This window comes from Tachysurus fulvidraco, chromosome 6, assembly GCF_022655615.1.
Source record: "Tachysurus fulvidraco isolate hzauxx_2018 chromosome 6, HZAU_PFXX_2.0, whole genome shotgun sequence".
Taxonomy (NCBI): domain Eukaryota; kingdom Metazoa; phylum Chordata; class Actinopteri; order Siluriformes; family Bagridae; genus Tachysurus; species Tachysurus fulvidraco.
The window spans coordinates 26,363,818-26,388,328 of NC_062523.1; the positions used below are offsets into that span (position 1 = coordinate 26,363,818).

Sequence of the window (24,511 nt, forward strand, 5' to 3'; positions counted from 1 at the left end):
CCTACTAGGCAGTTATGATATGATATGCCATGACTTGCTAGGCGTTATGTTGCGTCACGCTGTGCCTCGCTAGGCTGTTATGATACGTTATGCAGGAAATAATAAATTATAAATAAATAAATATATAAATTACTGGCAAATGGTTTAACTTCTTAACTTGACATGGTTAAATTTTAGCCAGCAATGAAAATGAAAAGCTTGATTAAATTTATCTCTTCTCTGTAGCAGTGTCCAGCGAAAGATAGTGACCTTTGGATTGATAATCAATGGCTCCTGGCCCTGCTTGTATTGTTTCTGTTCGTTACAAATAAATAAATAAATAAATAAATAAATAAATAAATAAATAAATGTTCCAAAGCTGGAAAGGCCCCGAGAAGCATCCTAACCGCTGCTTCTTCAATTATTTAATAGCTGGACTTATCCAAGGTTTTCGCAGGAGTGTTTGTTTGACTACTCATTAGTTTGCCTATAATTTGCTTTCTGCCTTTAAAGAACCTGAAATTGTTGGAAAAGGAAGTTATGACTGGATTTCTTGTTGGGTCTTTTGGAAGTCTCCTTATTTGGGTTGTTGGATGGATTCTAGAGCTAGAGATGGCTACTCAGGATATTCAGGGAGGAGGCACTTGGTTCTCGTGTTCTGTTTGTGATTGAGCTAGCTCTGCTGCTGCTACGCTAGCTCTCCTCCTCTGCTGCTGCTAGCTCTCCTTTTCTGCTGCTGCTAGCTCTCCTCCTCTGCTGCTGTCCCTAAGGTAGCTGAACCAGGAGTGGAACGTTAAAGGTTCTGGTTGCTCCTTGGGAAATTGGGATGGCATGATGTTCATGATGATCTGGAGTCTTCTGCAGCCTTGAATCGTATACAGGCACTGAGCCTTCCGTTGTTTTGTTTTTTTTTCGTTTGTTTTTTTAAAAAAAATGTTAATGGTCAGTGGTTGCTAGTAAATGGTAAAGGAACTGCTTTCCGTGCCTGATAACATGTCCTCTGCTCTGTTGGTATTATACTAATAAGTTTGGCTAGTCAAAAGCTCGCTTTAATCCTCTGCTTCAGTTAGCATGAAGAGCCAGGGAGGATTGCCTGGTATGGTCTGTTTTGGGGGGAATTTTGTCTGGCTGCTTTCCCACTTAATGGGAGATTGTCCCCCCACGAAGCTGCTGCTGTTCCCTGACTAGCTTTCATTGAGCTCATGAAAAGGAAGGGGAATTCAGAACAGAGCCATACCGCCAAATGTAAATTTCATAAGCTTGCAAATAAAAAATTTAAATATTTCAAAGAATTGTCTTTATTTTGACTCAAGTGGTCCTGACTGAATTGTGGCCAAAAAGGAAAAATTTGTGTTGGATGTTTGGACTAGGTTTTGGAGCAAAACAGAAGTGTATATGGAGAGACTGTATGTGTATTTTAAATGCTAAAATAAGTTGGATGCTTTTTATAATGTCTTTACTTCACATGTTTGTTGTGTTTTAAAAGATTTAACGTGGAAGCTGCCGGGGAGTGAAGGAGAGGTGTGAACTAATGTTTTTGTAAATGTATGATATATGATGTATGACATTTTTAAAATTTGATGTAAATGTGATTGTATAAGGAAAACTTACATTTTTATTGTATTATTTATCGTATTCTATTGATTGAAATTTCTTCTATTCTATTGATTGAAAAAAAAAGAATGTCTGATCTCGGAGGCTAAGCAGAGTCGGGCCTGGTTAGTACTTGGATAGGCGACTGCCTGGGAACACCAGGTGCTGTAAACTTTTGACATAGGCATTCATTTACTTTACAGTTTGAATCTCTAACAACATCTTAATATTCATACCCTGTAGCTAATGTTTTGATAGAAAACAAGAATTTAAAAAAATAATAAATAAATAAATAAATAAATAAATAGAAAAAAAAAACAGTAATTGGATAGTTGACTGCCTGGGAATACCAGGTGCTGTAAACTTTTGACATAGGCATTCATTTACTATTTGAATTCTCTAACAACAACATCTTAATATTCATACCCTGTAGCAAATGTTTTGATAGAAAACAACAACAAAAAAGAGAAAGAAGAAAAAAAAAAACAATTTATAATTGGGTTCCATTCCAACTTTTCTCTAACTTACAGCCATTCCACTCTAAGAATGCCTGATCTCGTCTGATCTCGGAAGCTAAGCAGACCCTGTAGCTAATGTTTTGATAGAAAACAACACCATTGTTGCACCATTACATGGTTTAAAAAAAAGTCAAAACCTCCTTTTCTTTTCTTTTCTTTTCTTTTCTTTCTATTCTTTTCTTTTCTTTTCTTTTCTTTTCTTGCACCTGCCCCAAACCTTTAATTTGCAATTTCTTCTCATAACTTTCAGCTGTTTCTCATCGACTGTATCCCCAGCCCTTTTCTATCCAAATGCAAGACTTTACACTGGCTTCAATACTGACAAGGGGTGGACCTTACCCTAATCCTGCTTTGTTCACCTCCGATACGGTTATCCAGGGCCTGCTCGGCCTTCTTTAGTAGCTCGGGTTTCTCTTCATTCACGCACAAATCTTTCGCCTTTTACTAAAGATTTCCACGGAGAGGAACGTCGATGAGTTCAGCATATTTTTGTGGGCTTTGCAGTTGCAAGGCTATAAGTGGTTGTAATATCAGATCAAAGTGCCTTGAGGAGTAGGCCTAGTTATCACCTACTGTTTGTCTGCTAGCATCTGGCAGCTAGCTGTCTGCCAGTCAGAGGGAATAACGGGTTATCGCTTCTCGGCCTTTTGGCTAAGATCAAGTGTAGTATCTGTTCTTATCAGTTTAATATCTGATACGTCCTCTATATGAGGACTACACATTAAATGGATTTTTAGAGCTGGGAGTCGGAACAGGGGCTTGCTCCGTCCGCTCCACGCTTCGCCCTGGTATTGCAGTACATCCAGGCTTGGTGCACCATTACACGGTTTAAAAAAAGAAAAAACCTCCTTTTATTTTCTTTTTTTTTCTTTTCTTGCACCTGCCCCAAACCTCTAATCTGCAAAGTGTGCTCATAACTTTCAGCTGTTTCTCATCGACTGTGTCCCCAGTTAGTACTTGGATAGGCGACTGCCTGGCAATACCAGGTGCTGTAAGCTCTTGACATAGGCATTCATTTACTTTACTATTTGAATTCTCTAACAACAACATCTTAATATTCATACCCTGTGGGTAATGTTTGGATAGAAAACAACAATTTAAATAAAGAAATAAAGTAAGAAAGAAAGAAAGAAAGAAAGAAAGAAAGAAAGAAAGAAAAAATAAGAAAAAAGAAAAACACAAACAATTTATGAATGGGTTCCATTCCAACGTTGCTCTCGCTTACGGCCATTCCGCTCTAAGAATGCCTGATCTCGTCTGATCTCGGAAGCTAAGCAGAGTCGGGCCTGGTTAGTACTTGGATAGGCGACTGCCTGGGAATACCAGGTGCTGTAAGCTTTTGTAAGCCCCTCCTTGAACCGCCACCTTATTGTGGTGGAGGGGTTTGCGTGCCTGAATGATCCTAGGAGCTATGTTGTCTGGGGCTTTCTGCCCCTGGTAGGGTCTCCCAAGGCAAACAGGTCCTAGGTGACAGGCCAGACAAAGAGCGGTTCAAAAACCCTTATGAAGAAAATTAAAACAAGGTCCGTGACGTCGCCCGGTATGGCGCAACCGGGGCCCTCTCCCTGGAGCCAGGCCCGGGGTTGGGGCTCACATGCGAGCACCTGGCGGCTGGGTCTACCTCTACCTCACTACCTCTTACCCCCTCGATCTTACTCGCCGCAACCTTCACTCTGTCTCCCCTTCATCTGTAGCTTCTGGCACTCTTTCTTCCCTTCCTGATACTGAGTCTTTTTCCTCACTACCCTTGGACTCAGCCACAGATACTTTCCTCTCATCTCTTTCCTCAACTATGGACTTCCTCTGCCCTATGTTCACTAAACCCAAGAAAACTTGTTCTGCTCCTTGGCTTTCAGATGTGCTGCGCAACAATCGAAGAGAGAAAGTGGAAGAAATCACAACTTGATGCAGATCTAGATTTTTACAGAACACTTCTTGTCAAGTTCTCCTCAGATGTGACTTCTGCCAAGACTTCCTTCTACAAGGAAAAGCTTGAAGCTTCCTCACATGACCCTCGGAAATTCCACAACATCATCTCTTCTCTGCTCAACCCCCCGGCCCCACCTTCTTCATCCTCCCTGACTGCAGAAGACTTTGCTTCTTTCTACCAGGAAAGGATTGAGGAAATCTGCCGGACCTTCACTTCAGCCCCGACTGCATTTACATCTCAGAGTATGCATTCCCCTACACCTTCGTTGTCACATTTCTCAACTGTGGCAGCAGAAGAGATTTTACAACTCATCCAGTCCTGCAATCCTGCCACCTGCCCATTGGATCACCCTCCCTTAGCATCCATAGCATCTGGTCAGGTACCAACTACTTTCAAGAGAGCAAGGGTCCCATCCTAAAGAAACCTGCTCTGGATCAATCAGACATCAGTAACTACAGACCGGTATCACTTCTCTCATTTCTTTCAAAAATTCTATAATCTATAATCAATAGTTTTATTGTCTATAATCAACTGTCTGTCTATCTCTCACAGAACAACCTCCAAGATCCCAAACAGTCTGGCTTTAAAGCAGCTCACTCTACAGAGACAGCCCTTTTGAATGTCTCTGAGAAGCTACATACTGCTAGATCAGCCAAACTGTCATCTGTCCTTATCCTCCTTGACCTTTCAGCAGCGTTTGACACGGTCAACCACAAGACTCTCTTATCCACCCTCAAGAGTCTTGGGATTTGCGGATCAGCTTGGGAATGGTTTGCCTCCTACTTGGAAGGACGCTCATATCAGGTAACATGGAGGGGAGTGACATCTGCTCCATGCAGACTCTCCACTGGCATCCCACAGGGCTCAGTACTTGGTCCTCTTCTTTTCTCCCTGTATACTCACTCTCTTGGGAAAGTTATTTCATCACATGGGTTCTCTTACCACTGCTATGCTGATGATACACAACTTATCTTCTCTTTCCCACCCTCAGATGCCACAGCTTCTGACCGGATGTCTGGCAGAAATTTCATCATGGATGACTGCTCATCAGTTAAAGCTCAATCCTAGCAAAACTGAACTGCTGTTCATCCCAGGTGATTCATCCCCAGGTCCTGATCTTGCTATAGCCTTGCACAACGATCTGATCTCTCCTTCAGCCACAGCTCGCAACCTTGGGGTAACCATGGACAATCAACTGTCCTTTTCCTCTCATGTTGCTAATGTGACTCGCTCATGTCGGTTTCTTCTCTACAACATTAGAAGGATTCGGCCATTTTTGTCCACACAGACTGCTCAGGTACTTGTTCAGTCTCTTGTCATTTCTAGACTGGATTACTGCAATGCACTGCTGGCAGGTCTACCTATGAAAGCAATCCATCCTCTGCAAATGATCCAAAATGCAGCTGCCCGGCTTGTTTTCAACCTGCCAAAGTTCTCGTATACCACCCCGCTGCTGCGATCCCTCCACTGGTTTCCGGTAGCTGCACGCATCCGATTCAAAACACTGATGCTGGCCTACAATGCCAAAAATGGACCAGCTCCCTCTTACCTCAAAGCCCTCATCATTCCTCGCACTGCACCCCGCAACCCCCGATCTACCAGCACTGCTCGACTGGTCCCACCATCTCTCAGGGTAAGAGGCAAGTATACTACAAGACTCTTCTCTGTTCTGGCACCAAGGTGGTGGAATGAACTTCCCCTAGAGGTCCAGACAGCTGAGTCACTGGCTATTTTCAAGCGGCGGTTGAAGACCTACTTATTCAGGAAACACTTCAACTAGCACCTCTTTCCTTATCTTTTGCAGAAAAAAAAAAAAAAACCTTTGACACTTTTTCATTGTAACTTTGAACAAATGTTTTAAACTCATGGTATCTTAAGTATGTAACCTAGTGAACCAGCATTAATATATTCAATGTTAGAGATTTAAGCACTTATGTATGTCGCTCTGGATAAGGGCGTCTGCCAAATGCTGTAAATGTAAATGTAAATATGTCTTACCCCACGGGGCCCGGCCAGGCTCAGCCCGAAGGAGCGACGTGGGGCCAATCTCCTGTGGGCCCACCACCTGCAGGAGAAACCGTAAGGGGCTGGTGCAATGTGGATTGGGTGGCAGTCGAAGGAATGGAATGTCACCTCACTGGGGGGGAAGGAGCCTGAGCTGGTGCGGGAGGTTGAGAGATACCGATTAGAGATAGTTGGGCTCGCCTCCACGCACAGCTTGGGCTCTGGAAACCAACTCCTTGAGAGAGGCTGGACTCTCTACTACTCTGGAGTTGCCCGCGGTGAGAGTCGCCGGGCTGGTTGGGCTTGCTCATAGCCCCCCAGCTCAGCAGCCATGTGTTGGAGTTCACCCCGGTGAACGAGAGGGTCATTTCCCTGCGACTTCGGGTCGGGGAGAGGTCTCTCACTGTTATTTGTGCTTTTATGCCAAACGGCAGTGTAGAGTACCCGACCTTCTTGGCATCTCTGGGAGGGGTGCTAGAAAGTGCCCCGACCGGGGACTCCATCGTTGTACTTGGGGACTCCAACGCTCACGTGGGCAGAGACAGTGACACCTGGAGGGGCGTGATTGGGAGGAATGGCCCCCCCGAACTGAACCCGAGTGGTGTTCTGTTATTGGACTTCTGTGCTAGTCACAGTTTGTCCATAACGATCACCATGTTCAAGCATAAGGGTGTCCATCAGTACACATGGCACCAGGACACCCTAGGTCAGAAGTCGATGATCGACTTTGTGGTTGTTTCATCTGACCTCCGGCAGTATGTCTTGGACACTCGGGTAAAGAGAGGGGCGGAGCTGTCAACTGATCACCACCTGGTGGTGAGTTGGGTCCGATGGCAGGGGAGGAAGTTGGACAGACTTCGCAGACCCAAACGTACTGTTTGGTCCGCTGGGAACATTTGGCAGAGTCTCTTTTCAGAGAGATCTTCAACTCTCACCTCCGGCAGAGCTTCAACCAGATCCCGAGGGAGGTTGGAGACATTGAGTCCGAGTGGACCATGTTCTCCACCTCTATTGTCGATGCAGCCGCACAGAGCTGTGGCCGTAAGGTCTCCGTTGCCTGTCGTGGTGGCAATCCCCAAACCTGGTGGTGGACCCCGGAAGTAAGGGATGCCGTCAAGCTGAAGAAGGGGTACTATCGAGCCTGGTTGGCTCGGGGGACTCCGGAGGCAGCTGATAGTTACCGGAGGGCCAAGCGAGCTTCAGCCCGGGTGGTTGCAGAGGCAAAAACTCGGGTCTGGGAGGAGTTCGGTGAGGCCATGGAGAAGGACTATCGGTTGGCCTCGAAGAAATTCTGGCAAACCGTCCGGCGCCTCAGGAGGGGGAAGCAGTGCCCTGCTCACACTGTTTACAGTGCGAGTGGGAATCTGCTGACTTCGACTGGTGACATCCTCAGACGGTGGAAGGAGTACTTCGAGGATCTCCTCAACCCCACCAACATGTCTTCCATTGAGGAAGCAAAGGTGGAGGGCTTGGTTGTGGACTCGTCCATCCCCCAAGCTGAGGTCACTGAGGTAGTTGAGAAGCTCCTCGGTGGCAAGGCACCGGGGGTGGATGAGATCCGCCCTGAGTACCCTAAGTCTCTGGATGTTGTGGGGCTGTCTTGGTTGATGATGTTGTGAAAATTCTATGATGTATTAAGTGCCCCAAAGGAGCATATCCAAGGACTTATTATGATTGTTATCATAGGATATATGGGTATAGAGCTCAGATGTCATAATAAGAATAAATAGTTAATGCAAATAAACCACACAGGACTCAGAAGAAGTATAAAAGAGAAAGAGAAGTTTATCGCAAACAAACAGTAATAACCAGAGCTGTCAGGCATGGGAGAAATGGGAGTATAGTCTGGGGATCCAGGCCTAGGAGAAGGGGAAGAAGGAACAAAGCCGGGGGAGCCAGGCTCAGAGTTAGAGGGAGAAAAAGCTAAACTAGGAGAGAGAGAGGGAATATAGCCAAAGTGAGGAGATGAGACACGAGGAGGAGAGGTAGGAGCTGGCAGGGGACCGATATAGGCAATGGGAGGAGAAGAGATACGTGGAGGAGAGGCAGGAGTTGTCAGCCTAGGGCAACAGGGTTCAGCATGAGGACAACCATCTGTTTGCATCCGTTGATCCACCAGGATAGGAGCCAGAGGTGTTTGAGTAGAAGAAGAGCAAGTCAAAGGTGCCTGCACAATGTTAAAAGGCAAGAGAGGATGATATGGGAGTGTAGGGGAGTACAGGCGCTCCAGGAAAGAACAGAACTCCTGAGAAAGATGACGCAGCTGATAACGGCGATAACTGGCCAGGACCTCAGCAGGAACTGGCCTCCTGTAGAGAGTAGACCGAGAAATCCAGATGGTGTGACCAGGACGAATTGGCTGACCCTGAGTCTGAGAACCTAAGAAGAAAAAGGAGTAGCCCTGATAAGATAAAGGAACTAAGGCTTAAAGAATGCAATGAGCAAGCCCATTCTGAAGGCCAGACTGAGATCATAATAAAGGTCAAAAGTTTAACAAAGCTTAAGAAGGAGCCAGCATTAAGGGCTCCAGCAATATACACAGTAATAGCAAAGCTTGGCAACAACAGCAAAGCAATACAATATAACCAAGTAGAATATGCCAGTTAAATAACATTAACAATAATCATTTAGACACTCAATCAAGTAGAATAGTAAGAGCAGAAATGAGGAAAACTTACTCATTGTAGCTGAGGAGAAGATAAGTCCACGAAGTGTCTGTCATGAAAGGCTGAGCGACAAATGTGATAACAACAAGGAAGTAGAGCTGTCTTGAGCATATTTTTTTAATACAATGACGAAAAAGGCTGAAAATAATAGGAAATCGAGAAAGGGGGAAAATCCATATAAGGGCATATGAGTAAGGGTCAGGGTTCGGGGCCCTCTGCTAAGGGCTGTCCGGTCCCTATATGACTGGAGCAGGAGTTTGGTTCGCATTGACGGCAGTAAGTCAGACTTGTTCCGGGTGCATGTTGGACTCCGGCAGGACTGCCCTTTGTCACCGGTCCTGTTCATTATTTATATGGACAGGATTTCTAGGCGCAGTCGGGGGCCGGAGGGATTCCGGTTTGGGGACCACAGGATTTCGTCTCTGCTTTTTGCAGATGATGTTGTCCTGTTGGCTTCTTCAAATCAGGACCTTCAGCATGCACTGGGACAGTCTGCAGCCGAGTGTGAAGCAGCGGGGATGAGAATCAGCACCTCCAAGTCCGAGGCCATGGTTCTCAGCCGGAAAAGGGTGGTTTGCCCCCTTCAGGTTGGTGGAGAGCTCCTGCCTCAAGTGGAGGAGTTTAAGTATCTTGGGGTCCTGTTCACGACTGAGGGAAGGATGGAGCGGGAGATCGACAGGCGGATCGGTGTATCTTCTGCAGTGATGCGGTCGATATACCGATCTTTTGTGGTGAAGAAAGAGCTGAGCCGCAAGGCAAAGCTCTCTATTTACCAGTCGATCTATGTTCCTACCCTCACCTATGGTCATGAGCTTTGGGTCATGACCGAAAGGACAAGATCCCGGATACAGGCGGCCGAAATGAGTTTCCTCCGCAGGGTGGCTGGGCGCACCCTTAGAGATAGGGTGAGGAGCTCAGTCACTCGGCAGGAGCTCAGAGTAGAGCCGCTGCTCCTCCACATTGAGAGGGGTCAGCTGAGGTGGCTCGGGCATCTGTTTCGGATGCCTCCTGTACGCCTCCCTAGGGAGGTGTTCCGGGCATGTCCGACCGGGAGGAGGCCCCGGGGAAAACCTAGGACAGGCTGGAGGGACTATGTCTCTCGGCTAGCCTCGGAACGCCTCGGTATTCCCTCGAAAGAGCTGGAGGAAGTGTCTGGGGAAAGGGAAGTCTGGGTGCTGCCCCCGCGACCCGGCCCCGGATAAGCGGTAGAAAATGGATGGATGGATGGATGGATGGTAAGCTTTTGACATAGGCATTCATTTACTTTACAGTTTGAATTCTCTAACAACATCTTAATATTCATACCCTGTAGCTAATGTTTTGATAGAAAACAACAATTAAAATAAATAAATAAGCAAATAAATAAATAAGAAATAAGAAAAAAAAAAACAGTACTTAGATAGGCGACTGCCTGGGAATACCAGGTGCTGTAAACTTTTGACATAGGCATTCATTTACTTTACTATTTGAATTCTCTAACAACAACATCTTAATATTCATACCCTGTAGCTAATGTTTTGATGGAAAACAACAACAGAAAAGAGAAAGAAGAAAAAAAAACACAACTAATTTATAATTGGGTTCCATTCCAACTTTCCTCTAACTTACGGCCATTCCACTTTAAGAATGCCTGATCTCGTCTGGTCTCGGAAGCTAAGCAGACCCTGTAGCTAATGTTTTGATAGAAAACAACACCATTGGTGCACAATTACATGGTTTAAAAAAAGACAAAACCTCCTTTTCTTTTCTTTTCTTTCTTTTCATTTCTTGCACCTGCCCCAAACCTCTAATCTGCAAAGTGTGCTCAGAACTTTCAGCTGTTCCTCATCGACTGTGTCCCCAGTTAATACTTGGATAGGGGACTGCCTGGGAATACCAGGTGCTGTAAGCTTTTGACATAGGCATTCATTTACTTTACAGTTTGAATTCTCTAACAACATCTTAATATTCATACCCTGTAGCTAATGTTTTGATAGAAAACAACGATTTAAATAAATAAATAAATAAATAAATAAATAAATAAATAAATAAGAAAAACAAACAGTACTTGGATAGGCGACTGCCTGGGAATACCATGTGCTGTAAACTTTTGACATAGGCATTCATTTACTTTACAGTTTGAATTCTCTAACAACAACATCTTAATATTCATATCCTGTAGCTAATGTTTTGATAGAAAACAACAATTAGGAAAAAAAGAAAGAAATAAATAAGAAAAATGAAAAAACAATCAATTTATAAATGGGTCCCATTCCAATTTTCCTCTCGCTTACGGCCAATCTCAGAAGCTAAGTAGAGTCGGGCCTGGTTAGTACTTGGATAGGCGACTGCCTGGGAATACCAGGTGCTGTAAGCATTTGACATAGGCATTCATTTACTTTACAGTTTGAATTCTCTATCAACAACATCTTAATATTCATACCCTGTAGCTAATGTTTTGATAGAAAACAACAATTAGAAATAAATAAATAAATATATATATATATATATATATATATATATATATATATATATATATATATATATATATATATATATATAAATAAATAAATCAATAAATAAATAAGAAAAAAGAAAAAACAAAATTTATAAATGGGTCCCATTCCAACTTTCTTCTCGCTTACAGGCATTCCACTCTGAGAATGCCCAATCTCGTCTGATCTCGGAAGCTAAGCAGAGTTTGGCCTGATTAGTACTTGGATAGGCGACTGCCTGGGAATACGTGCTGTAAGCTTTTATAATCTTAACAATAACAATATAATCTTAATATTCATACCCTGTAGCTAATGTTTTGATCGAAAATAACAATTAAAATAAATAAATAAACAAGTAAGCAAATAAATAAATAAATAAATAAATAAGAAATAAGAAAAAAAAACAGTAAAAACAGTACTCGGATAGGCGACTGCCTGGGAATACCAGGTGCTGTAAACTTTTGACATAGGCATTCATTTACTTTACTATTTGAATTCTCTAACCACAACATCTTAATATTCATACCCTGTAGGCAATGTTTTGATAGAAAACAACAGTTTAAATAAATAAAGAAAGAAATAAAGAAATAAAGAAAGAAAGAAAGAAAGAAAGAAAGAAAGAAAGAAGAAATAAGAAAAACACAAACAATTTATGAATGGGTTCACCTTCTTCATCCTCCTTGACTACAGAAGACTTTGCTTCTTTCTACCAGGAGAAGATTGAGGAAATCTGCCGGACCTTCACCTCAGCCCCGACTGCACTTACATCTCAGAGTATGCATTCCCCTACACCTTCGTTGTCACATTTCTCAACTTTGGCAGCAGAAGAGATTTTACAACTCATCTAGTCCTGCAATCCTACCACCTGCCCATTGGATCCACTCCTTACCACTATGCTCCAGACCATCTCACGAGACCTCTTGCCCTTCATTTCCACTATCGTCAATAGATCCATAGCATCTGGTCAGGTTCCAACTACTTTCAAGAGAGCAAGGGTTATTCCCATCCTAAAGAAACCTGCTCTGGATCCATCAGACATCAGTAACTACAGACCGGTATCACTTCTCTCATTTCTTTCAAAAATTCTTGAACGCATTGTCTATAATCAACTCTCTGTCTATCTCTCACAGAACAACCTCAAAGATCCCAAACAGTCTGGCTTTAAAGCAGCTCACTCTACAGAGACAGCCCTTTTGGATGTCTCTGAGAAGCTACATACTGCTAGATCAGCCAAACTGTCATCCGTCCTTATCCTCCTTGACCTTTCAGCAGCGTTTGATACGGTCAACCAGACTAAAGACTCTCTTATCCACCCTCAAAGACTCTCTTATCCACCCTCAAGAGTCTTGGGATTTGCGGATCAGCTTGGGAATGGTTTGCCTCCTACCTGGAAGGACGCTCATATCAGATATCAGAGGGGAGTGACATCTGCTCCACGCAGACTCTCCACTGGTGTCCCACAGGGCTCAGTACTTGGTCCTCTTCTTTTCTCCCTGTATACTCACTCTCTTGGGGAAGTTATTTCATCACATGGGTTCTCTTACCACTGCTATGCTGATGATACACAACTTATCTTCTCTTTCCCACCCTCAGATGCCACAGCTTCTGACCGGATCTCAGCATGTCTGGCAGAAATTTCATCATGGATGACTATATCCTTGCACAACGATCTGATCTCCCCTTCAGCCACAGCTCGCAACCTGGGGGTAACCATGGACAATCAACTGTCCTTTTCCTCTCATGTTGCTAATGTGACTCGCTCATGTCAGTTTCTTCTCTACAACATTAGAAGGATTCGGCCATTTTTGTCCACACAGACTGCTCAGGTACCTGTTCAGTCTCTTGTCATTTCTAGACTGGATTACTGCAACGCACTGATCCAATGATCCAAAATGCAGCTGCCCGGCTTGTTTTCAACCTGCCAAAGTTCTCGTATAGCACGCCGCTGCTACGATCCCTCCACTGGCTTCCGGTAGCTGCACGCATCCGATTCAAAACACTGATGCTGGCCTACAAAGCCAAAAATGGACTAGTTCCCTCTTAGCACCCTCAAAGCCCTCATCATTCCTCGCACTGCACCCCGCAACCTCCGATCTACCAGCACTGCTCGACTGGTTCCACCATCTCTCAGGGTAAGAGGCAAGTATACTACAAGACTCTTCTCTGTTCTGGCACCAAGGTGGTGGAATGAACTTCCCCTAGAGGTCCAGACAGCTGAGTCACTGGCTATTTTCAAGCGGAGGTTGAAGAGCCACTTATTCAGGAAACACTTCAACTAGCACTTCTTTCCTTATCTTTTGCATTTAAAAAAAAAAAAAAAAACCTTTGACACTTTTTCATTAACTTTGAACAAATCTTTTAAACTCATGGTATCTTAAGTAAGTAACCTAGTGAACCAGCATTAATGTATTCAATGTTAGAGATTTAAGCACTTATGTACGTCGCTCTGGATAAGGGCGTCTGCCAAAAGCTGTAAATGTAAATGTAAATTCTAACTTTCCTCTCGCTTACGGCCTTTCCACTCTGAGAATGCCCGATCTCGTCCGATCTCGGAAGCTAAGCAGAGTTGGGCCTGGTTAGTACTTGGATAGGCGACTGCATGGGAATACCAGGTGCTGTAAGCTTTTAACATAGGCATTCATTTACTTTACAGTTTGAATTCTCTAACAACAACATCTTAATATTCATACCCTGTAGCTAATGTTTTGATAGAAAACAACAATTAAAATAAATAAATAAATAAATAAATAAATAAATAAATAAATAAATAAATAAGAAATAAGAAAAAGAAAAAACAGTACTTGGATAGGCGACTGCCTGGGAATACCAAGTGCTGTAAGCTTTTGACATAGGCATTCATTTACTTTACAGTTTGAATTCTCTAACAACAACATCTTAATATTTATACCCTGTAGCTAATGTTTTGATAGAAAACAACAATTACAATAAATAAATAAATAAATAAATAAATAAATAAATAAATAAATAAATAAGGAAAAAAAAAAAACAGTACTTGGATAAGCGACTGCCTGGGAATACCAGGTGCTGTAAACTTTTGACATAGGCATTCATTAATGTGCTTGCAAAGCACATTCTTATTCTCTTGCATACTTATTATTATTATTATTATTATGTTGGCTATGCAGAAGCCAACATTCCGATTTCCGTTATAAGCTTATTATTTTTATTATTATTATCATTATTATTATTATTATTATTATTATTCTTAAACAAAAATTTATTTAAAAAAATGCGGCCTAGGGCGTTCGAGCCACATGCACCAAATTCGGATATGTTGTAGACCCTGGTCTGAGGTTTGTTGCTTCTATTTTTCTAAGAGATCGGAATTCCGGCATTCCCGGTACAGAAGCTCAAAATGGCCTTTTTTCCCATAGACTTCCATTATAAACTTTTGAGGTTTAGAACTCGGCAAATTTTTGAGCGATTTACACCGAACTCGGACAGGTTCTTTAGGACCTTACTCCGGACAAAGTTTTTATTTCGGAGTTCCGACAGAATTTTCGGCTTTCCGGTAGTTGACGATCGAACATCCCATAGACTTGAATGGGGAATTCCGAAAATTCCTCTCAGCTCGCACACACACAGCGTGCGCAGAGCTCAGGCACGGCTTCCCTCTCTGTGATCCACGCGGTATAATAATAAGTAGAATCCCATAATGACTGCAGTATTGACATGAAATGTCCAAACCCTCAGTAGCCACTTTTTGCCAAAAGTATTGGCACCTCACCGGATATTCTGGTGACGTCACTCGACACCACGTGACGTCACGTGTAGCCACGCCCCAAAACAAGCGAAATCAAAAATTTGCACAACATGGACATCTGACATATCAAAACACTCAGCACAATGAGAGGAACTGCCCCACGGGTATTCTGGTCACGTCACGTGACGTCACATGATGTCACATGTAACCCCACCCCTAAAACAAGCAAAATTAAAAATTTGGACAACATGGATATGTGACATATCAAAACACTCAGCACAATGAGGGGAACTGCCCCACGTGTATTCTGGTCACGTGACGTCACGTGAGGTCACGTGTAGCCCCGCCCCCAAAACAAGCGTAAACAAACATTTGCACAACATGGACATGTGGCATATCAAAACACTCAGCACATTGAGGGGAACTGCCCCACGGGTATTCTGGTCACGTCACGTGACGTCACGTGTAGTCCCGCCCCCAAAACAAGCGAAATTAAAAATTTGCACAACATGGACATGTGACATTATTACTGTAACTCTTTATATTGCGGTATATCTAAAACTCAGATTACGCGTCTCCAGCTCGTTCAAAATGCTGCTGCCAGATTTCTCTCCAGTTGTCGCAAACATGAACACATCACTCCCATTCTCAAATCTCTACACTGGCTTCTGATTTCTCAGAGAATAGATTTTAAGATTTTACTCTTTGTCTATAAGTCTCTCCATAATATCGCTCCTCTCTACCTATCTGAACTTCTTCATCCCTATTTTCCTATTAGAAGTCTCCGTTCATCTGACCAGGCTTTGTTGGTTGTCCCTCGTGTACGGCTCAAGCGTAGAGGAGAGCGTGCCTTTTCTGTGGCCGGTCCTAAATTATGGAACTCCCTGCCACTAGAGATTAGGATGGCACCCACCATTTCTAGTTTTAAGTCCATGCTAAAGACCCACTTATTTTCTCTGGCCTTTTCGTGATTGCCCAGGGTTTTATGTCTGTTATATCTTATGGTCTTAAACTGGCTATTTTATTTTGTTTTATTTTATTTTTTTTAATAATTTTTTTATAATTCTTATTTTAGTTTCTTGTACTATCTTATTGTGTATTTTTTAAGTGTATCTGAAATATCAAACTGTGAAGCACTTTGGTCAGCCGTGTGGCTGTTTGTAAATGTGCTATATAAATAAACTTGAACTTATTATTATTATTATTATTATTATTATTATTATTATTATTATTATTATTATTATTATTATTGTTGTAGCCCCGCCCCCAAAACAAGCGAAATCAAAAATTTGCACAACATACACATGTGACATATCAAAACACTCAGCACAATGAGGGGAACTGCCCCACGGGTATTCTGGTCACATCACGTGACGTCACGTGTAGCTACGCCCCCAAACCAAGCGAAATCAAAAATTTGCACAACATGGACATGTGACATATCAAAACACTCAGCACAATGAGGGGAACTGTCCCACGGGTATTCTGGTCACGTCACGTGACGTCACGTGTAGCCCCGCCCCCAAAACAAGAGAAATCAAAAATTTCGCACAACATGGACATGTGACATATCAAAACACTCAGCACAATGAGGGAAACTTCCCCACGGGTTGTCTGTGGTCAAGTCACATGCTCATGTTAGCTCACCATCAAAAGTATTGGCACCCTAGCGGTCCAGTAGCTTTCACAATCTTACTGTCCACTCGCCTCCAAAATGCCCCGGCCTTTGCGAATACTTGCACCGTCAAAGCCAACATCAAAGTTTGTCGCGACGAACTTTACAAATCTAGTTATTATTCTTCCTAGACAAAAATTTATTTAGAAAAATGCGGCCTAGGGCGTTCGAGCCACATGCACCAAATTCTGATATGTCGTAGACCCTGGTCTGAAGTTTGTTGCTTCTATTTTTCTAAGCGATCGGAATTCTGGCATTCCCGGTTCGGAAGCTCAAAATGGCCTTTTTTCCCATAGACTTCTATAATAAACTTCTGAGGTTTGTAATTCTGCAAGTTTTTGAGCGATTTACACCGAACTCGGGCAGGTTCTTTAGGACCTTACTCCGGACCAAATTTTTATTTCAGAGTTCCGATGGAATTTTCGGTTTTCCCGTAGTCGACGATCGAACATCCCATAGACTTGAATAGGGTATTATGGTCACGTCACGTGACGTCACGTGAGGTCACGTGTAGCCATGCCTCCAAAACAAGTGAAATCAAAAATTTGCACAACATGGACATGTGACATATCAAAACACTCAGCACATTGAGGGGAACTGCCCCACGGGTATTATGGTCACGTCACGTGACGTCACGTGAGTTCACGTGAAAATTAAAAATTTGCACAACATGGACATGTGACATATCAAAACACTCAGCACAATGAGGGGAACTGCCCCGCGGGTATTATGGTCACGTCACATCACGTGATGTCACATGTAGCCCCGCCCCAAAAGCAAGCAAAATTAAAAATTTGCACAGCATGGACATGTGACATATCAAAACACTCAGCACAATGAGGGGAACTGCCCCACGGATATTATGGTGACGTCACGTGATGTCACATGTAGCTCCGCCCCAAAAACAAGCAAAATTAAAAATTTGGACAAGATGGACATGTGACATATCAAAACACTCAGCACAATGAGGGTAACTGCCTCATGGGTATTCAGGTCACGTAACATCACGTGTAGCCCCGCCCCCAAAACAAGCGAAATCAAAAATTTGCACAACATACACATGTGACATATCAAAACACTCAGCACAATGAGGGGAACTGCCCCATGGGTATTCTGGTCACGTCACATGACGTCACGTGTAGCCTTGCCCCCAAAACAAGCGAAATCAAAAATTTGCACAACATGGACATGTGACATATCAAAACACTCAGCACAATGAGGGGAACTGCCCCACGGGTATTCGGATCACGTCACATGCTCATGTCTGCTCACCTCCAAAAGTATTGGCACTCTAGCGGTCCAGTAGCTTTCACAATCCTTCTGTCCACTTGCCTCCAAAATGCACCGGCCTTTGCGAATTCTTGCACCGTCAAAGCCAACATCAAAGTTTGTCGCGACGAACTTTACTAATCTAGTTATTATTATTCTTAGACAAAAATTTATTAAAAAAAATGCGGCCCAGGGCGTTCGAGCCACATGCACCAAATTCGGATATGTCGTAGACCCTGGTCTGAAGTTTGTTGCTTCTATTTTTCTAAGCGATCGGAATTCCAGCATTCCCGGTACGGAAGCTCAATGTGGCATTTTTTCCCATAGACTTCCATTATAAACTTTTGAGGTTTGTAACTCAGCAAGTTTTCGAGCAATTTACACCGAACTCGGACAGGTTCTTTAGGACCTTACTCCAGACAACGTTTTTATCTCGGAGTTCTGACGGAATTTTCGGTTTTCCGGTAGTCAGTGATCGAACATCCCATAGACTTGAATAGGGAATTCCGAAAAGTCCTCTAAGCTCTCACACACACAATACATCCAACATTAGGAACTGCATGTACTGTTCTATGTAGTATAATAAGTAGAATCCCATAATGACTGCTGTATTGACATGAAATGTCCAAACACTCAGTAGCCACTTTTTGCCAAAAGAATTGGCACCCCACCGGGTATTCTGATGACGTCACTCGACACCACATGACGTCACGTGTAGCCACGCCCCCAAAACAAGCGAAATCAAACATTTGCACAACATGGACATTGGACATATCAAAACGCTCAGCACAATGAGGGGAACTGCCCCACGGGTATTCTGGTCATGTCACGTGAAGTCACGTGAGGTCATGTGAAAATTAAAAATTTGCACAACATGGACATGTGACATATCAAAACACTCAGCACAATGAGGGGAACTGCCCCACGTGTATTCTGGTCATGTCACGTGACGTCACGTGTAGCCCCGCCCCCAAAACAAGTGAAATCAAAAATTTGCACAACATGGACATGTGACATATCAAAACACTCAGCACATTGAGGGGAACTGCCCCACGGGTATTCTGGTCACGTCACGTGATGTCACGTGAGGTCATGTGACGTGATGTGAAAATTTTAAATTTGAACAACATGGACATGTGACATATCAAAACACTCAGCACAATGAGGGGAACTGCCCCACGGGTATTCTGGTCACGTCACGTGACGTCACGTGTCGCACGCCCAAAAAACAAGCCAACTTAAAAATTTGCACTACATGGACATGTGATATATCAAAACACTCAGCACATTGAGGGGAACTGCCCCACGGGTATTCTGGTCACGTCACGTGACTTCATGTGTAACCCCGCCCCCAAAACAAGCGAAATCAAAAATTTGCACAACATGGACATGCAACATATCAAAACACTCAGCACATTGAGGGGAACTGCCCCACGGGTATTCTGGTCGCGTCACGTGACGTCATGTGTAGCCACGCCCGAAAACAAGCGAAATCAAAAGTTTGCACAACATGGGCATGTGACATATCAAAACACTCAGCACAATAGGGGGAACTGCCCAACGGGTATTCTGGTCACGTCACGTGAGGTCACGTGTAGCCACGCCCGCAAAACAAGCAAAATCAAAATTTTGCACAACATGGACATGTGACATATCAAAACACTCAGCACAGTGAGGGGAACTGCCCAACGGGTATTCTGGTCACGTCACGTGACGTCACGTGTAGCCCCTCCCCAAAACAAGCGAAATCAAAAATTTGCACAACATGGACATGTGACATATCAAAACACTCAGCACAATGAGGGGAACTGCCCAACGGGTATTCTGGTCACGTCACGTGACGTCACGTGTAGCCCCGCCCCAAAACAAGCGAAATCAAAAATTTGCACTACATGGACATGTGACATATCAAAACACTCAGCACATTAAGGGGAACTGCCCCACGGGTATTTTGGTCACGTCACGTGACTTCACGTGTAGCCACGCCCCCAAAATAAGCGAAATCAAAAATTTGCACAACATGGACATGTGACATATCAAAACACTCAGCACAATGAGGGGAACTACCCCACGGTTATTCTGGTCACGTCACGTGACGTCACGTGATGTCAAATGTAGCCCCGCCCCAAAAACAAGCAAAATTCAAAATTTGCACAAGATGGACATGTGACATATCAAAACACTCAGCACAATGAGGGGAACTGCCCTACGGGTATTCTGGTCACGTGACGTCACGTGAGGTCACATGTAGCCCCGCCCCCAAAACAAGCGAAATCAAAAGTTTGCACAACATGGACATGTGACATATCAAAACACTCAGCACAATGGGGGGAACTGCCCCACGGGTATTCTGGTCACGTCACGTGAGGTCATGTGTAGCAACGCCCCCAAAACAAGCAAAATCAAAAATTTGCACAACATGGACATGTGACATATCAAAACACTCAGCACAATGAGGGGAACTGCCCAACAGGTATTCTGGTCACGTCACTTGACGTCACGTGAGGTCACGTGTAGCCCCGCCCCCAAAACAAGCGAAATCAAAAATTTGCACAACATGGACATGTGACATATCAAAACATTCAGCACAATGAGGGGAACTGCCCCACGGGTATTCTGGTCACGTCACGTGATGTCACGTGTCGCGCCACCCCAAAAACAAGCTAAATTAAAAATTTGCACAACATGGACATGTGACATATCAAAACACTCAGCACAATGAGGGGAACTGCCCCATGGGTATTCTGGTCACGTCACGTGACGTCACATGTAGCCCTGACCACAAAAGGTGCGTAATAAAACATTTGCACATCATGGACATGTGACATATCAAAACACTCAGCACAATGAAGGGAACTGCCCCACGGGTATTCGGATCACTTCACATGCTCATGGCCGATCACATCCAAAAGTATTGGCACCATAGCGGTCCAGTAGCTTTCACAATCTGAAATAAAAAATTATAAAAAACTACATAGTTGAAAACAACAAAAAGTTATACAAATGGCAGAAACATGTCAACTAATGAACCTTTATTATAAAGTGTTAGAAAAAAAATACTGTCCAAGGGTGGATTCGAACCGTGAAACTCTTGCATGCTAAACAGAATCGCTATCCCCTACTCCATTCAGGAAGATAAGAAAACCTTTGCGGTTTTATGTATTAATTCACTAATGTGAAGAATGGCGTGTCTAACAGTACCCAAGCTTTATTATATTAAAGCCATTCTTATCTTAATTTTAATTAATGGGTGGCTCTTAAAAGAGCCGTTGCTGCTCTTAAAAGGACATTAGTTTAAAGTGAAATAAAAAATTATTAAAACTACACTGATAGTTGCAAACAACAAAAAGTTATACAAATGGCAGAAACAACAACATATGTGACCACCGTACTGTCCACGGCACGCCACCACTAGTTTTAAGCATTAAACCTCTAAATACACGGTTAAATGTTATATTGTTTGAAAGCTTAGACTCTCGGGATTTTATTAAGCCCACACACAAAGCGCGGCGCTTACCTTCAAACGCTCCCCTTTCTTCACTGGGGTAATATTTTCCAAAACAAATGCTTCTAAAAAATCCCCAAGAGTCTAAGGAACTGGGCCCTTAGGAGCTTTGCAAGCACATTAATAATAATAACAATAACAATAATAATAATAATAATAATAATAATAATAATAATAATAATAATAATAAGTATGCAAGAGAATAAGAATGTGCTTTGCAAGCACATTAATAATAAGTATGCAAGAGAATAAGAATGTGCTTTGCAAGACCGGTAAGTTTAATATGACTTTAGAAATAAGCCTGGGGAAAAATCTACTTTATGTATGTTGTAGATTTTACACTGATTTTTTAAATAGATTGCATTCCTTTGTTTAAATAATATTCGACTGTTATTATGTGCGACGCTGATGTACTAGACTGTCCGTCAAAAGGGGTTTAAATATAGGACGTTTATATTGATGATTTTACAGATTCAGTCAAATCTGTACCAGTGCGAAAATCAGGAGCTAATAATGCTTAATAATGATTTGTTAATTTATTAAAGGAAACAATGTACTCATTTTTCAATGCTTTGAATAATTGATTTCAAGAGAGAAATACATGCAAATGAATTTACTGTACATACATATTGTTTAATGTACCTTATAATGCACAAGAAGTGACTCTCTCTCTCTCTCTCTCTCTCTCTCTCTCTCTCTCTCTCTCTCTCTCAGACACACACACACACACACACACACACACACACACACACACACACACACACACACACACACACACTTACTTACTTTGCACTACAAGCATGTATTTAAACAATTAATTTATTAGTTTAATTAGTTTTTTTCTTAAAACTTTTAGCCACATGGGTTGGTGGTGGATATATCAATGGAACAGCAGAAAATGTGTATTTGCCTGGCTATGGACTGGCATGGGTACAGGCACCCTTTGGTTATGCACTTAGCCTGGTAGTAGGTAGGACTCACACATTACACACCTGATTTGTTTTATAAATGTACATCAACTGCAGTACATCAAACTTCTGGAACAGCTCTCATACAAGTCAAATTGCTGCTGCATGGTTGCTGACTTCAGCTTTCTAGAAATAACTCATCTGTCTAATATTGATTCTCTCAGGATATATAGCCAATATTTACAACAGGGCCATGATGCTGAGTGAAGTTTGCTTTGTTAATAGCCATATTATATAAAAAAAAAAAAAGGTAAAAGGATGAATACCAGAAGAAATTTAGGCAGAATGAATGAGGTAACATATGTTTTTAGAAATATAAAATTTTTATACTAACCTTGTCACAGATCATGATTCTTACATATTTTTGCTTTAGGTATCCATTAGCATTGCTCTTGATGCTCTTCCATCTTTGTGATTTAGATGGTTTGTTCTTTGCTAAACTGATGCGGTCCAGGAGATATGTGACCATGCTTGATCCCTTTCAGCAGCTTTATGGGAAGAGAATGGGTGGTCTTCTCTTTATACCTACATTGATGGGGGAAATGTTCTGGTCAGCAGCCATTTTGTCAGCGCTGGGTATGTTATTTAGGGTGCTTTCACACCTGCCTTGTTTAGTTCGGTTGAATCGTACCAGAGTTCAATTAGGCAGGTGAGAATGCAGCATTCGAACTCTGGTGCGCACCAAAAGCAGACCAAACAAGCGTACCGAGACCTCCTTGAAGAGGTGGTCTCGGTACGCTTTCAAACAAACTCTGATACGTTCGTTTGTGGTGAGAACACGATCCGAGATCGAATAGACCTAACTGCAAAAAGTATTGTGCATTTTGGACTAAACCAGCTGCTGTAGTGGGTCGTTGGCAATATTTTCAGAAGATGAGCATGTCACAGTTATGCAAAAGTAATGCTCGCCACCTCCTGAAGTGTCTTGCGATGCATCTTCGCCGTTTGCAGTGCATTAAAATGATATTTTCAAGCCGCATCCACGTTTCATTCTGAAAATTAAGTCTTTGCATAGAGTGCTGTATACAAGCGATGTAGTAGATTACAACCATGAACATAATTTGCAGCCAACAGTCGTCTCTCCATGGTGTATGCTGTATTTTCCTGTATTTTCCTCTTTTTTTTTACTTCAGGAGTTTCGTTGGAATTTCCCGCACGTTTATTCTGACCAATCGAGAAGCAGTTAAGGAAATATGCTCAAAGACATGTGGCCAATGAGTGATGTGGATGTTATCACATGACTGCATTTTGGTTTGTTCAACTGGTGCAGAACAGAACGATCAGTGTGGTGTAAAAAGGAACCAAAACTGCTAAAAAGCTACAATGTATCATTTTTTTTGCTTTTGGTCCGGACCAAATGAACCGAACTATAGATGTGAAAGCACCCTTAGAATACATTATAGTTGTGAATGCTTAATAATTGTTCAACTTCACACAAGGTGAAACTAAAAACAATTTTATGCATTGCTTGGCATCTCTCAAGATTGGCATAATACAATGAATATTGTTTATATAACATAATTACAATCAAGATTGCTTACATCTCAAGATTGTTTATAACTCAAGGTTAGTATAATTACAGTTTTGGTCATAATTGTTTATAATTACAATCTTGATTATAACAAGATTACAGGTATAATTGCAGTTCAAACTCAACGGTAAATAGACAGTAAACCAAAAATAAATAGATTTTTATTTTATGTACAAGATTTATGATAAAAAGAACCTGGTAAATGATTGCATGTGATTAAGGCCAAAATGATAGTGAGGCTACTGCCTCAAACCTGCAGAGTCTCTAGTTATGTTCAGTTTCACATGTTCTCCCCATGGATGAATAGGTCACCTCAGGTTTGGTTCCCTTTCACTTCCCAAAAACATAAAACATACCAATAGATTGGCTTTGGCCTTGCAAAATTACCTCATTGTGTGTGTTTGTGTATGTGTGTGTGTGTGTGTGTGTGTGTGTGTGTGTGTGTGTGTGTGTGTGTGTGTGTGTGTGTGGTTACTAAGGAAAATGAGAAAAATGTACAAAATAATTAATGAAAAGAAAGATTTCAAAGAAGTCTTTGCAAACACATATACTTTTGACAAACCCCAAACCCTTACCAAAAAGTACAAAAAGCCATTCCATTAATGAGATCTAATTAAAAGTAGATTAAATAATAGGAGAAAGAGGCCCAGATCCACAGGCAACAAAGGCTGGAAG

At 42.5% G+C, this 24,511-nt stretch overlaps 4 non-coding genes and 1 pseudogene across 4 annotated transcripts; all 5 read left to right on the forward strand.

The window, feature by feature from the left end:
• The first annotated feature begins 2,489 nt into the window (after positions 1-2,489).
• Positions 2,490-2,604, forward strand: LOC125144890. Its single transcript, XR_007143260.1, has one exon. It is a non-coding gene; the product is annotated as a U5 spliceosomal RNA (small nuclear RNA).
• A 117-nt stretch (positions 2,605-2,721) lies between these two features.
• LOC125144879 lies at positions 2,722-2,912 on the forward strand. The gene has a single exon (XR_007143249.1). It is a non-coding gene; the product is annotated as a U2 spliceosomal RNA (small nuclear RNA).
• Positions 2,913-3,309: 397 nt separating this feature from the next.
• LOC125142483 lies at positions 3,310-3,428 on the forward strand. Its single transcript, XR_007141923.1, has one exon. It is a non-coding gene; the product is annotated as a 5S ribosomal RNA (ribosomal RNA).
• Positions 3,429-11,308: 7,880 nt separating this feature from the next.
• LOC125144823 lies at positions 11,309-11,424 on the forward strand (annotated as a pseudogene).
• Positions 11,425-13,669: 2,245 nt separating this feature from the next.
• LOC113647352 lies at positions 13,670-13,788 on the forward strand. Its single transcript, XR_003441652.1, has one exon. It is a non-coding gene; the product is annotated as a 5S ribosomal RNA (ribosomal RNA).
• The last annotated feature ends 10,723 nt before the right edge of the window (positions 13,789-24,511 follow it).